The 13,443-nt window shown below is 45.2% G+C and overlaps 3 long non-coding RNA genes across 9 annotated transcripts; all 3 read left to right on the top strand.

The window, feature by feature from the left end:
• On the top strand, nucleotides 1–801 carry LOC140692640 (uncharacterized). 2 transcript variants are annotated; one of them, XR_012068207.1, is made up of 3 exons: nucleotides 1–222; nucleotides 431–521; nucleotides 652–801. It is a non-coding gene; the product is annotated as an uncharacterized lncRNA (long non-coding RNA). The 2 variants fall into 2 exon arrangements; XR_012068208.1 differs by having other exon boundaries at nucleotides 604–799.
• Nucleotides 802–944: 143 nt separating this feature from the next.
• On the top strand, nucleotides 945–6,121 carry LOC140692648 (uncharacterized). 4 transcript variants are annotated; one of them, XR_012068226.1, is made up of 4 exons: nucleotides 945–1,076; nucleotides 5,407–5,519; nucleotides 5,728–5,818; nucleotides 5,901–6,085. It is a non-coding gene; the product is annotated as an uncharacterized lncRNA (long non-coding RNA). The 4 variants fall into 4 exon arrangements; XR_012068228.1 differs by lacking the exon at nucleotides 945–1,076 and having other exon boundaries at nucleotides 5,257–5,519; nucleotides 5,904–6,121; XR_012068227.1 differs by lacking the exon at nucleotides 945–1,076 and having other exon boundaries at nucleotides 5,257–5,519; nucleotides 5,949–6,089.
• Nucleotides 6,122–6,239: 118 nt separating this feature from the next.
• LOC140692647 (uncharacterized) lies at nucleotides 6,240–11,396 on the top strand. 3 transcript variants are annotated; one of them, XR_012068224.1, is made up of 4 exons: nucleotides 6,240–6,373; nucleotides 10,704–10,816; nucleotides 11,025–11,115; nucleotides 11,198–11,396. It is a non-coding gene; the product is annotated as an uncharacterized lncRNA (long non-coding RNA). The 3 variants fall into 3 exon arrangements; XR_012068222.1 differs by lacking the exon at nucleotides 6,240–6,373 and having other exon boundaries at nucleotides 10,595–10,816; XR_012068223.1 differs by lacking the exon at nucleotides 6,240–6,373 and having other exon boundaries at nucleotides 10,595–10,816; nucleotides 11,246–11,389.
• Nucleotides 11,397–13,443: the final 2,047 nt, after the last annotated feature.

Raw genomic sequence — 13,443 nt, 5'->3', positions numbered from 1 at the left:
TACCACACTCCCTTCACCCCAGGGAAGACAGAAACACAACATTTGCTGAATCTAGCGGAAGGACATCGTTTCTAGGTGTGAGCTAAGTATTCAATTTTATCTATTTCAGCCGAGACTATTTGACCTTTAAGGTGTTCACTGTTGTTCACAGAGAGTGAAGCTGGAGGAACTCTGATTCTACGAGGGGCTTGCTCTTCTCGTAATGGCTTCATTGCAGCTCAGGTACTGATCCTTCAAAATGGATGCCTGAGTGGAGGGGAGGCAAGGGCAAGTGCTCACTAGCTAGGCCCAAACCTGGGAAAAGGCTTACCTGGGCTTGTTGAATTTTGGTCTGAATGGCTTGGGAATGCCCCTTGGGACGTGTGGATTCTCACGACCTCTTCCAAGAACAGGAGCGTTTTGATCATCTCTGCCATTTCTTCTCCTTCAGACGTCAGGGACCTTGGACCCGTTATTGGAGAAGAGAATTGAGGAACTTCCTCAAGTCCACGTTGGCACTCCGTATGTTTCTGCCTGTATCAGTGAGTTTCAATATGTCTCATGAATGTCTTTTGAGCCTGGTATCCTCTACAGCTGTCTCCACGCCAGTATTCTCCATTGTAGCAGAACATCTCTCATCCATGTGTTCGCATCTCTCCTCAATCCGTGCAGCCAGCTTATCGGCCAGCTTCTCTTCGTGTCTCCCCTAAAGTCGACTTCACCAGGACTGGGCAAGTCTGAAAGTACCTCGGAGCCTGACCAGTAAGCTGATGACAGGCAGATCTTCCACTGTCTGCCCTTTCAGGTTCTGGAAACTGACCTGTGACCTCAGGTCTTTGGGCAGCAGCAGTATCTCGAACTTACACAGCTTCCCGGACCAAACACCTAAGCCAAGCTCCACAGAGGGCGGCAGCCCCTCCATCACACTGATCCACCCACAGAACTCTGCCCGGTTACCTAGGATCCAACAGCCACAACAAGCCTCGCGGTAAACACCAACATTCCACCTGGAATCCAACCGCTAACTGCCATCCCCAATGGCTGCTGCATCTTGTCAGTGTTGGGGGAGGGGCTGCATCCGACGAGAGGTTCCTAAGGTAAATGTGATTCTACCCACTAGCGTCCCATGGGCCTTTCTTCTTCCCTCTTTCCTTTGGTTCAGAGCTCTATGCACCGTACCAATGGAGGGAAGTGTGTCCCTTTTCAGTTGATGGTTTCACACGTCTTTAAACTTTCTAACAGTTCACAGTACACAGGGACCCACTAAAGGAGACTTATGTTCCTATAATATCCGTACACCCGGAATACATATGCGTCGCCTGATTTCTGCTGAAACACCCACACTCTCAGGACATGGATCCATTGGATTCATGGGGGCTGAAATTCCAAGAAATGAAACCAACCCCAATGTGCACTTTGCTGTCGGTCTCTTTTGCACTTAGTACACTTTGGCAGAGCTACTTGCCTTTGTTATAGGCTTCTTACATTTCTTCTCTACGTAGCCTAGAATATGGCATTCCTTCATCCTGTTGGAAGACATACAAGTCTACATCACGGACTAGGAATCCATTTGATTCCAAATCGGCATTAGTGTTAGGTCACGATATGCTCTTATGAATCAAAATTTACGAATATGAATGCACGCTTCTGATTTCCGAATACAAGTGTGCTGAGTACATGCAAGCCACGATACTGGGTCGATGCGTTCTGAATGACCCTTGACCTCACCTTGAGTATTTTCTTTTGAATAATCATGGTTCCCTTTGTATATGTCAGCCAACCATACCATTTTGGTGCTTGTTTGTTGGTTTGATTCTTTGTTGGTCTTCTTCTCGCTTGTTTTGCAAACACGTCAGGCCATGCATCTCTCCTTTCGCTTCAAACAGAGTCAAATAAGCTGATTCACTTAAGAGAGTGCTTCCAATCACCTATGATTTCCTGCTTCCCTCTCCCATCTTTAGGGTTTTGATGTCCTCCTTAAGTTCTTCTTCTTTCTTCTCTGCCACACATGCTCTTCTTGCATTTCCAATAATGGTTTCTTCTTTCCATTCCATCTTGCTGCTTTTCTATTCAGGGGAGTTTTCTCAACCTTTCTTTTAGAAAAACTTTTGAACTGCTGAATTCTTTTAAGATTTGCCGGTCTGTAGAATTCTCTAGCTCTGCCGTTATTTGAAATGGTGTTCATGTGGCATAGGCTACCCTAGGTGGCAGCATTTGGCCATTCAGGATATGGTCTGTGTCCTGGCACTCCTCCCTGTCCTGCAATATTGCTGCCGAGATAACAGCTGAAAGCCCTCTGGAGGTTTCCTTGTGACTATGTTGTTTCCTCCAGGTGCATTTTAAATCACTCGGATATTCGTGAACTTTGTTGATTTGAATCATACAGCTGCTGGTAGGTCTATTGGGATTCCACCTCCTTCGGATGCTGTGTAATTCCTGAATTCGCATAGATGATTCTTTCTTGGCTTTCAGCAAGTTTCAGTCTGATTTTTCTACAGATAAATTTTCAGACACTTTTTGTTTCTTTATCTCTTGCTTTTCCATCTGGGACTCATGATTTCTATTCTTTCATGCCCTGTCTTAACCCAGGGTTCAACTGCAATGTTTTCATTTGTTTGCACTTGCTTTCCTATGTCTGCTTCTGACCGAGGTTTTTCTCTTCCCCTGTCTTCACAGTCATTCACGCGTCCCTCTGCATTATCTAGTCTGCTAAGGACTGAATTCTAGCCCTGATATTATCACAACCATTGAGTTTCCTGATATTTTTGGCTCGTGTTGAGACTTTCTCTTCCCCTTTTCTGGTATTCTGCCTTTTGTGATTCTGAGACACTGGTGTTCTTCAGTGTTTTCCTGACCTTCATTTTCAACACTTGTTCTGGATAGCGTTTTGCAGACTAGTTGTTTGAAAGCTTATCTTTTGCGCCTTCAATATCTTTGGAACTGAAAATGGTACTTCCTGTTTCTTTTACTGTTCTTCTTCATCTCTACTGGTCAGGTAATATCAGGTATCTAATGTAGACTTCTAGGGCTTTGTTAATTGAAAATTTTAGACTCTTGTCTCTATGCAATTCCATGGGATTTCTGTGAGGACAATTTCTCCTAGGCATTGATGCCATAACCTGTACCTGTGTGTGTTGTTTGGTATATCTCCAATTGCTGGTGTTGCATTAGTTGTGATGAACAACCCATTCTACTTCGATTAGCATAACTTCATTTTGATTATACTTATCTCACACTTCTGAAAGTGCACAGGACACTTCCTCTTGTGGAAATGAAGCTTCTAAAAGTTCTCAGCTCTGCATTCTTCTCTATGTCATTTTGGAGTGTTTCCAAAACAGCAAACTGAGAGTGCTCTTCTGCTTTTTATTGCCACGGGAATGTCCCAATGAAATCAGTTCTTTCCAGAGCTTCTCTGTCTACAGAAACAGCAGTGGAAGCATATCTATGGATGTCACATATCAGGGCCTGCTGGAATGATCCCGCAGACCTTCCTTGTTGTCCTAGGTGCCGTACCGTGCCGGTGCCATCCAAAATGTAGCATCCGCTTTTGGGAGATAGTGCTGAAGGGAATGCTTCCTCTTCTCGCGCTGTGGACTTGGACCACTCTTCCTTGTCCTCTCATCCTTGTGGCACGGGTGCACGAAGGCAACCACAGAGTTGTTGCGCATCCTGTGACTCAAACCAAACCATAATCCCAGCCCAGGTTATGAATGTAGCATATCCTAAGGCTTTTCATTCTGATTTCAAATTCAAGGCCCCCTGGATCCCTCAGACCAGATGCACGATATCTCTGATTCAGCCCCACACGTGCTCTATTGGCAAAATTCCCAATTGGTCCCTGGTCCTGCAGATGTACTGGGTGTGGCCATGGGACATATCGGTAATCGCAACCGCGCGAACAGTGTGGTTGATTTATTATTGGTACACAGTTCGGTTTGCTCTCTTGATTCGACCCACCACATCCCACAACGCACTCCAGATCCCTGAGACTCAGCGTGTGCCATCATCCGTAGCTCTATGCCTCACTGACCATTGCCTCTGCTACCTCAAATTTGGCAGCTGGGATCTTGGTCTCAGAATTAACTGTGGGGATATTTTGCGCTGGTTTCTTTGAGTTCTCTCAGCCAAGCATCTGCTGTGCACTCTTGTAAATCTCAGCACATCACCTTCAAACCCATGTCTCCTGTCCGCTTGAGAGTGTGCGTCCAAGTTAAACAGAGTTTCACCCTCGTTGCTCCATCACCAGGGGTCCGAACCTGCACTGGTTTCCATTCCCTGCTTTGCATTCTCCTGCTTCCAGGTGTCCTGAGGCCTCATCCTGTCTTTGGGAGTAACAGACCTCTCTTCGGCCAGTGTCCTATGCTAAGGGCTGGGTGAGTGGATGTTTCCATTGCTCTGTACATGGGAGCGAGTGAGTGCAGGTTGCACTTCTTCTCTGCCAACTGGGCATCGATGAATCAACACTATCCAGATACATTTCACAGAAATGTGATATTTGCTTAGCTCTTTGTTTCTATACAGCCGTGGTGGGAGGGATTGTCCGAAGACAACTATTTTGACATTGTGTTGATATCCCATTTGCAGTCTTTAAGAAGTTTAACAGAACTCATTTACATGTTTTGGGAGTTATACGAAAATGGAGTTATTTTTTGAAACACACTCAATCGACCTAGAAGCCAGACTTGTCAATTTTGGTAACATTGTGTCAGCTCGACGGAAAAGCTAGACAGATAGAATGCAAACTAGCAGTCCAAACTGTTCAAGGGGTCATGTCAGCTCTTTAAGGTTGAAGCCTCCGAAACCAACAGGAACCATGAAATAACTTTTGGAAACATGGAATAACCCCCAACCTTGGATACACTTGTGCATGTGGTGCCCTGTATCCCAATGACACCTACTGGCCAATGTTGGCATTTCAAGGGGTAACATCCCTCTCTAGGAAAATACAAGAGGAAACAAACCAAATATATACATTTAGGTTTGAATCCAAAAGCACCTAGAGGCATTCTAGCTAGGAGAATCCTGCTGCAGTTATGCTAGTCTATTGAGAACCAGGTGTTTTTCTATCAGTGTTGAGAACGCTTAATCATCCGATCCTGTAGTTTAAAGCCATTTAACGCAACCAAGTCTGCAGCCCCATGATATAGTGCCCCCGGGGGCTTGACTCAAGTGAAAGACGATCCACATAAGCTGTGTCTTTAATGTCATTGGCGACTTTTACAGTTCAGTTCACTTTCTGACTTGTACTATTTACCTTCACTGTCTTGAAAAACTGAAGCCTAATACAGATTCATGTTCAGTCAAAGATTCCCCTCACTTACCACACTCCCTTCACCCCAGGGAAGACATAAACACAACATTTGCTGAATCTAGCGGAAGGACATCGTTTCTAGGTGTGAGCTAAGTATTCAATTTTATCTATTTCAGCCGAGACTATTTGACCTTTAAGGTGTTCACTGTTGTTCACAGAGAGTGAAGCTGGAGGAACTCTGATTCTACGAGGGGCTTGCTCTTCTCGTAATGGCTTCATTGCAGCTCAGGTACTGATCCTTCAAAATGGATGCCTGAGTGGAGGGGAGGCAAGGGCAAGTGCTCACTAGCTAGGCCCAAACCTGGGAAAAGGCTTACCTGGGCTTGTTGAATTTTGGTCTGAATGGCTTGGGAATGCCCCTTGGGACGTGTGGATTCTCACGACCTCTTCCAAGAACAGGAGCGTTTTGATCATCTCTGCCATTTCTTCTCCTTCAGACGTCAGGGACCTTGGACCCGTTATTGGAGAAGAGAATTGAGGAACTTCCTCAAGTCCACGTTGGCACTCCGTATGTTTCTGCCTGTATCAGTGAGTTTCAATATGTCTCATGAATGTCTTTTGAGCCTGGTATCCTCTACAGCTGTCTCCACGCCAGTATTCTCCATTGTAGCAGAACATCTCTCATCCATGTGTTCGCATCTCTCCTCAATCCGTGCAGCCAGCTTATCGGCCAGCTTCTCTTCGTGTCTCCCCTAAAGTCGACTTCACCAGGACTGGGCAAGTCTGAAAGTACCTCGGAGCCTGACCAGTAAGCTGATGACAGGCAGATCTTCCACTGTCTGCCCTTTCAGGTTCTGGAAACTGACCTGTGACCTCAGGTCTTTGGGCAGCAGCAGTATCTCGAACTTACACAGCTTCCCGGACCAAACACCTAAGCCAAGCTCCACAGAGGGCGGCAGCCCCTCCATCACACTGATCCACCCACAGAACTCTGCCCGGTTACCTAGGATCCAACAGCCACAACAAGCCTCGCGGTAAACACCAACATTCCACCTGGAATCCAACCGCTAACTGCCATCCCCAATGGCTGCTGCATCTTGTCAGTGTTGGGGGAGGGGCTGCATCCGACGAGAGGTTCCTAAGGTAAATGTGATTCTACCCACTAGCGTCCCATGGGCCTTTCTTCTTCCCTCTTTCCTTTGGTTCAGAGCTCTATGCACCGTACCAATGGAGGGAAGTGTGTCCCTTTTCAGTTGATGGTTTCACACGTCTTTAAACTTTCTAACAGTTCACAGTACACAGGGACCCACTAAAGGAGACTTATGTTCCTATAATATCCGTACACCCGGAATACATATGCGTCGCCTGATTTCTGCTGAAACACCCACACTCTCAGGACATGGATCCATTGGATTCATGGGGGCTGAAATTCCAAGAAATGAAACCAACCCCAATGTGCACTTTGCTGTCGGTCTCTTTTGCACTTAGTACACTTTGGCAGAGCTACTTGCCTTTGTTATAGGCTTCTTACATTTCTTCTCTACGTAGCCTAGAATATGGCATTCCTTCATCCTGTTGGAAGACATACAAGTCTACATCACGGACTAGGAAACCATTTGATTCCAAATCGGCATTAGTGTTAGGTCACGATATGCTCTTATGAATCAAAATTTACGAATATGAATGCACGCTTCTGATTTCCGAATACAAGTGTGCTGAGTACATGCAAGCCACGATACTGGGTCGATGCGTTCTGAATGACCCTTGACCTCACCTTGAGTATTTTCTTTTGAATAATCATGGTTCCCTTTGTATATGTCAGCCAACCATACCATTTTGGTGCTTGTTTGTTGGTTTGATTCTTTGTTGGTCTTCTTCTCGCTTGTTTTGCAAACACGTCAGGCCATGCATCTCTCCTTTCGCTTCAAACAGAGTCAAATAAGCTGATTCACTTAAGAGAGTGCTTCCAATCACCTATGATTTCCTGCTTCCCTCTCCCATCTTTAGGGTTTTGATGTCCTCCTTAAGTTCTTCTTCTTTCTTCTCTGCCACACATGCTCTTCTTGCATTTCCAATAATGGTTTCTTCTTTCCATTCCATCTTGCTGCTTTTCTATTCAGGGGAGTTTTCTCAACCTTTCTTTTAGAAAAACTTTTGAACTGCTGAATTCTTTTAAGATTTGCCGGTCTGTAGAATTCTCTAGCTCTGCCGTTATTTGAAATGGTGTTCATGTGGCATAGGCTACCCTAGGTGGCAGCATTTGGCCATTCAGGATATGGTCTGTGTCCTGGCACTCCTCCCTGTCCTGCAATATTGCTGCCGAGATATCAGCTGAAAGCCCTCTGGAGGTTTCCTTGTGACTATGTTGTTTCCTCCAGGTGCATTTTAAATCACTAGGATATTCGTGAACTTTGTTGATTTGAATCATACAGCTGCTGGTAGGTCTATTGGGATTCCACCTCCTTCGGATGCTGTGTAATTCCTGAATTCGCATAGATGATTCTTTCTTGGCTTTCAGCAAGTTTCAGTCTGATTTTTCTACAGATAAATTTTCAGACACTTTTTGTTTCTTTATCTCTTGCTTTTCCATCTGGGACTCATGATTTCTATTCTTTCATGCCCTGTCTTAACCCAGGGTTCAACTGCAATGTTTTCATTTGTTTGCACTTGCTTTCCTATGTCTGCTTCTGACCGAGGTTTTTCTCTTCCCCTGTCTTCACAGTCATTCACGCGTCCCTCTGCATTATCTAGTCTGCTAAGGACTGAATTCTAGCCCTGATATTATCACAACCATTGAGTTTCCTGATATTTTTGGCTCGTGTTGAGACTTTCTCTTCCCCTTTTCTGGTATTCTGCCTTTTGTGATTCTGAGACACTGGTGTTCTTCAGTGTTTTCCTGACCTTCATTTTCAACACTTGTTCTGGATAGCGTTTTGCAGACTAGTTGTTTGAAAGCTTATCTTTTGCGCCTTCAATATCTTTGGAACTGAAAATGGTACTTCCTGTTTCTTTTACTGTTCTTCTTCATCTCTACTGGTCAGGTAATATCAGGTATCTAATGTAGACTTCTAGGGCTTTGTTAATTGAAAATTTTAGACTCTTGTCTCTATGCAATTCCATGGGATTTCTGTGAGGACAATTTCTCCTAGGCATTGATGCCATAACCTGTACCTGTGTGTGTTGTTTGGTATATCTCCAATTGCTGGTGTTGCATTAGTTGTGATGAACAACCCATTCTACTTCGATTAGCATAACTTCATTTTGATTATACTTATCTCACACTTCTGAAAGTGCACAGGACACTTCCTCTTGTGGAAATGAAGCTTCTAAAAGTTCTCAGCTCTGCATTCTTCTCTATGTCATTTTGGAGTGTTTCCAAAACAGCAAACTGAGAGTGCTCTTCTGCTTTTTATTGCCACGGGAATGTCCCAATGAAATCAGTTCTTTCCAGAGCTTCTCTGTCTACAGAAACAGCAGTGGAAGCATATCTATGGATGTCACATATCAGGGCCTGCTGGAATGATCCCGCAGACCTTCCTTGTTGTCCTAGGTGCCGTACCATGCCGGTGCCATCCAAAATGTAGCATCCGCTTTTGGGAGATAGTGCTGAAGGGAATGCTTCCTCTTCTCGCGCTGTGGACTTGGACCACTCTTCCTTGTCCTCTCATCCTTGTGGCACGGGTGCACGAAGGCAACCACAGAGTTGTTGCGCATCCTGTGACTCAAACCAAACCATAATCCCAGCCCAGGTTATGAATGTAGCATATCCTAAGGCTTTTCATTCTGATTTCAAATTCAAGGCCCCCTGGATCCCTCAGACCAGATGCACGATATCTCTGATTCAGCCCCACACGTGCTCTATTGGCAAAATTCCCAATTGGTCCCTGGTCCTGCAGATGTACTGGGTGTGGCCATGGGACATATCGGTAATCGCAACCGCGCGAACAGTGTGGTTGATTTATTATTGGTACACAGTTCGGTTTGCTCTCTTGATTCGACCCACCACATCCCACAACGCACTCCAGATCCCTGAGACTCAGCGTGTGCCATCATCCGTAGCTCTATGCCTCACTGACCATTGCCTCTGCTACCTCAAATTTGGCAGCTGGGATCTTGGTCTCAGAATTAACTGTGGGGATATTTTGCGCTGGTTTCTTTGAGTTCTCTCAGCCAAGCATCTGCTGTGCACTCTTGTAAATCTCAGCACATCACCTTCAAACCCATGTCTCCTGTCCGCTTGAGAGTGTGCGTCCAAGTTAAACAGAGTTTCACCCTCGTTGCTCCATCACCAGGGGTCCGAACCTGCACTGGTTTCCATTCCCTGCTTTGCATTCTCCTGCTTCCAGGTGTCCTGAGGCCTCATCCTGTCTTTGGGAGTAACAGACCTCTCTTCGGCCAGTGTCCTATGCTAAGGGCTGGGTGAGTGGATGTTTCCATTGCTCTGTACATGGGAGCGAGTGAGTGCAGGTTGCACTTCTTCTCTGCCAACTGGGCATCGATGAATCAACACTATCCAGATACATTTCACAGAAATGTGATATTTGCTTAGCTCTTTGTTTCTATACAGCCGTGGTGGGAGGGATTGTCCGAAGACAACTATTTTGACATTGTGTTGATATCCCATTTGCAGTCTTTAAGAAGTTTAACAGAACTCATTTACATGTTTTGGGAGTTATACGAAAATGGAGTTATTTTTTGAAACACACTCAATCGACCTAGAAGCCAGACTTGTCAATTTTGGTAACATTGTGTCAGCTCGACGGAAAAGCTAGACAGATAGAATGCAAACTAGCAGTCCAAAGTGTTCAAGGGGTCATGTCAGCTCTTTAAGGTTGAAGCCTCCGAAACCAACAGGAACCATGAAATAACTTTTGGAAACATGGAATAACCCCCAACCTTGGATACACTTGTGCATGTGGTGCCCTGTATCCCAATGACACCTACTGGCCAATGTTGGCATTTCAAGGGGTAACATCCCTCTCTAGGAAAATACAAGAGGAAACAAACCAAATATATACATTTAGGTTTGAATCCAAAAGCACCTAGAGGCATTCTAGCTAGGAGAATCCTGCTGCAGTTATGCTAGTCTATTGAGAACCAGGTGTTTTTCTATCAGTGTTGAGAACGCTTAATCATCCGATCCTGTAGTTTAAAGCCATTTAACGCAACCAAGTCTGCAGCCCCATGATATAGTGCCCCCGGGGGCTTGACTCAAGTGAAAGACGATCCACATAAGCTGTGTCTTTAATGTCATTGGCGACTTTTACAGTTCAGTTCACTTTCTGACTTGTACTATTTACCTTCACTGTCTTGAAAAACTGAAGCCTAATACAGATTCATGTTCAGTCAAAGATTCCCCTCACTTACCACACTCCCTTCACCCCAGGGAAGACAGAAACACAACATTTGCTGAATCTAGCGGAAGGACATCGTTTCTAGGTGTGAGCTAAGTATTCAATTTTATCTATTTCAGCCGAGACTATTTGACCTTTAAGGTGTTCACTGTTGTTCACAGAGAGTGAAGCTGGAGGAACTCTGATTCTACGAGGGGCTTGCTCTTCTCGTAATGGCTTCATTGCAGCTCAGGTACTGATCCTTCAAAATGGATGCCTGAGTGGAGGGGAGGCAAGGGCAAGTGCTCACTAGCTAGGCCCAAACCTGGGAAAAGGCTTACCTGGGCTTGTTGAATTTTGGTCTGAATGGCTTGGGAATGCCCCTTGGGACGTGTGGATTCTCACGACCTCTTCCAAGAACAGGAGCGTTTTGATCATCTCTGCCATTTCTTCTCCTTCAGACGTCAGGGACCTTGGACCCGTTATTGGAGAAGAGAATTGAGGAACTTCCTCAAGTCCACGTTGGCACTCCGTATGTTTCTGCCTGTATCAGTGAGTTTCAATAGGTCTCATGAATGTCTTTTGAGCCTGGTATCCTCTACAGCTGTCTCCACGCCAGTATTCTCCATTGTAGCAGAACATCTCTCATCCATGTGTTCGCATCTCTCCTCAATCCGTGCAGCCAGCTTATCGGCCAGCTTCTCTTCGTGTCTCCCCTAAAGTCGACTTCACCAGGACTGGGCAAGTCTGAAAGTACCTCGGAGCCTGACCAGTAAGCTGATGACAGGCAGATCTTCCACTGTCTGCCCTTTCAGGTTCTGGAAACTGACCTGTGACCTCAGGTCTTTGGGCAGCAGCAGTATCTCGAACTTACACAGCTTCCCGGACCAAACACCTAAGCCAAGCTCCACAGAGGGCGGCAGCCCCTCCATCACACTGATCCACCCACAGAACTCTGCCCGGTTACCTAGGATCCAACAGCCACAACAAGCCTCGCGGTAAACACCAACATTCCACCTGGAATCCAACCACTAACTGCCATCCCCAATGGCTGCTGCATCTTGTCAGTGTTGGGGGAGGGGCTGCATCCGACGAGAGGTTCCTAAGGTAAATGTGATTCTACCCACTAGCGTCCCATGGGCCTTTCTTCTTCCCTCTTTCCTTTGGTTCAGAGCTCTATGCACCGTACCAATGGAGGGAAGTGTGTCCCTTTTCAGTTGATGGTTTCACACGTCTTTAAACTTTCTAACAGTTCACAGTACACAGGGACCCACTAAAGGAGACTTATGTTCCTATAATATCCGTACACCCGGAATACATATGCGTCGCCTGATTTCTGCTGAAACACCCACACTCTCAGGACATGGATCCATTGGATTCATGGGGGCTGAAATTCCAAGAAATGAAACCAACCCCAATGTGCACTTTGCTGTCGGTCTCTTTTGCACTTAGTACACTTTGGCAGAGCTACTTGCCTTTGTTATAGGCTTCTTACATTTCTTCTCTACGTAGCCTAGAATATGGCATTCCTTCATCCTGTTGGAAGACATACAAGTCTACATCACGGACTAGGAAACCATTTGATTCCAAATCGGCATTAGTGTTAGGTCACGATATGCTCTTATGAATCAAAATTTACGAATATGAATGCACGCTTCTGATTTCCGAATACAAGTGTGCTGAGTACATGCAAGCCACGATACTGGGTCGATGCGTTCTGAATGACCCTTGACCTCACCTTGAGTATTTTCTTTTGAATAATCATGGTTCCCTTTGTATATGTCAGCCAACCATACCATTTTGGTGCTTGTTTGTTGGTTTGATTCTTTGTTGGTCTTCTTCTCGCTTGTTTTGCAAACACGTCAGGCCATGCATCTCTCCTTTCGCTTCAAACAGAGTCAAATAAGCTGATTCACTTAAGAGAGTGCTTCCAATCACCTATGATTTCCTGCTTCCCTCTCCCATCTTTAGGGTTTTGATGTCCTCCTTAAGTTCTTCTTCTTTCTTCTCTGCCACACATGCTCTTCTTGCATTTCCAATAATGGTTTCTTCTTTCCATTCCATCTTGCTGCTTTTCTATTCAGGGGAGTTTTCTCAACCTTTCTTTTAGAAAAACTTTTGAACTGCTGAATTCTTTTAAGATTTGCCGGTCTGTAGAATTCTCTAGCTCTGCCGTTATTTGAAATGGTGTTCATGTGGCATAGGCTACCCTAGGTGGCAGCATTTGGCCATTCAGGTTATGGTCTGTGTCCTGGCACTCCTCCCTGTCCTGCAATATTGCTGCCGAGATATCAGCTGAAACCCCTCTGGAGGTTTCCTTGTGACTATGTTGTTTCCTCCAGGTGCATTTTAAATCACTCGGATATTCGTGAACTTTGTTGATTTGAATCATACAGCTGCTGGTAGGTCTATTGGGATTCCACCTCCTTCGGATGCTGTGTAATTCCTGAATTCGCATAGATGATTCTTTCTTGGCTTTCAGCAAGTTTCAGTCTGATTTTTCTACAGATAAATTTTCAGACACTTTTTGTTTCTTTATCTCTTGCTTTTCCATCTGGGACTCATGATTTCTATTCTTTCATGCCCTGTCTTAACCCAGGGTTCAACTGCAATGTTTTCATTTGTTTGCACTTGCTTTCCTATGTCTGCTTCTGACCGAGGTTTTTCTCTTCCCCTGTCTTCACAGTCATTCACGCGTCCCTCTGCATTATCTAGTCTGCTAAGGACTGAATTCTAGCCCTGATATTATCACAACCATTGAGTTTCCTGATATTTTTGGCTCGTGTTGAGACTTTCTCTTCCCCTTTTCTGGTATTCTGCCTTTTGTGATTCTGAGACACTGGTGTTCTTCAGTGTTTTCCTGACCTTCATTTTCAACAC

Source organism: Vicugna pacos, unplaced genomic scaffold (genome assembly GCF_048564905.1).
Source record: "Vicugna pacos unplaced genomic scaffold, VicPac4 scaffold_14, whole genome shotgun sequence".
NCBI lineage: Eukaryota > Metazoa > Chordata > Mammalia > Artiodactyla > Camelidae > Vicugna > Vicugna pacos.
Note: the sequence above shows the minus strand (reverse complement) of the source record. Positions and strands in the feature narration are given on the sequence as shown.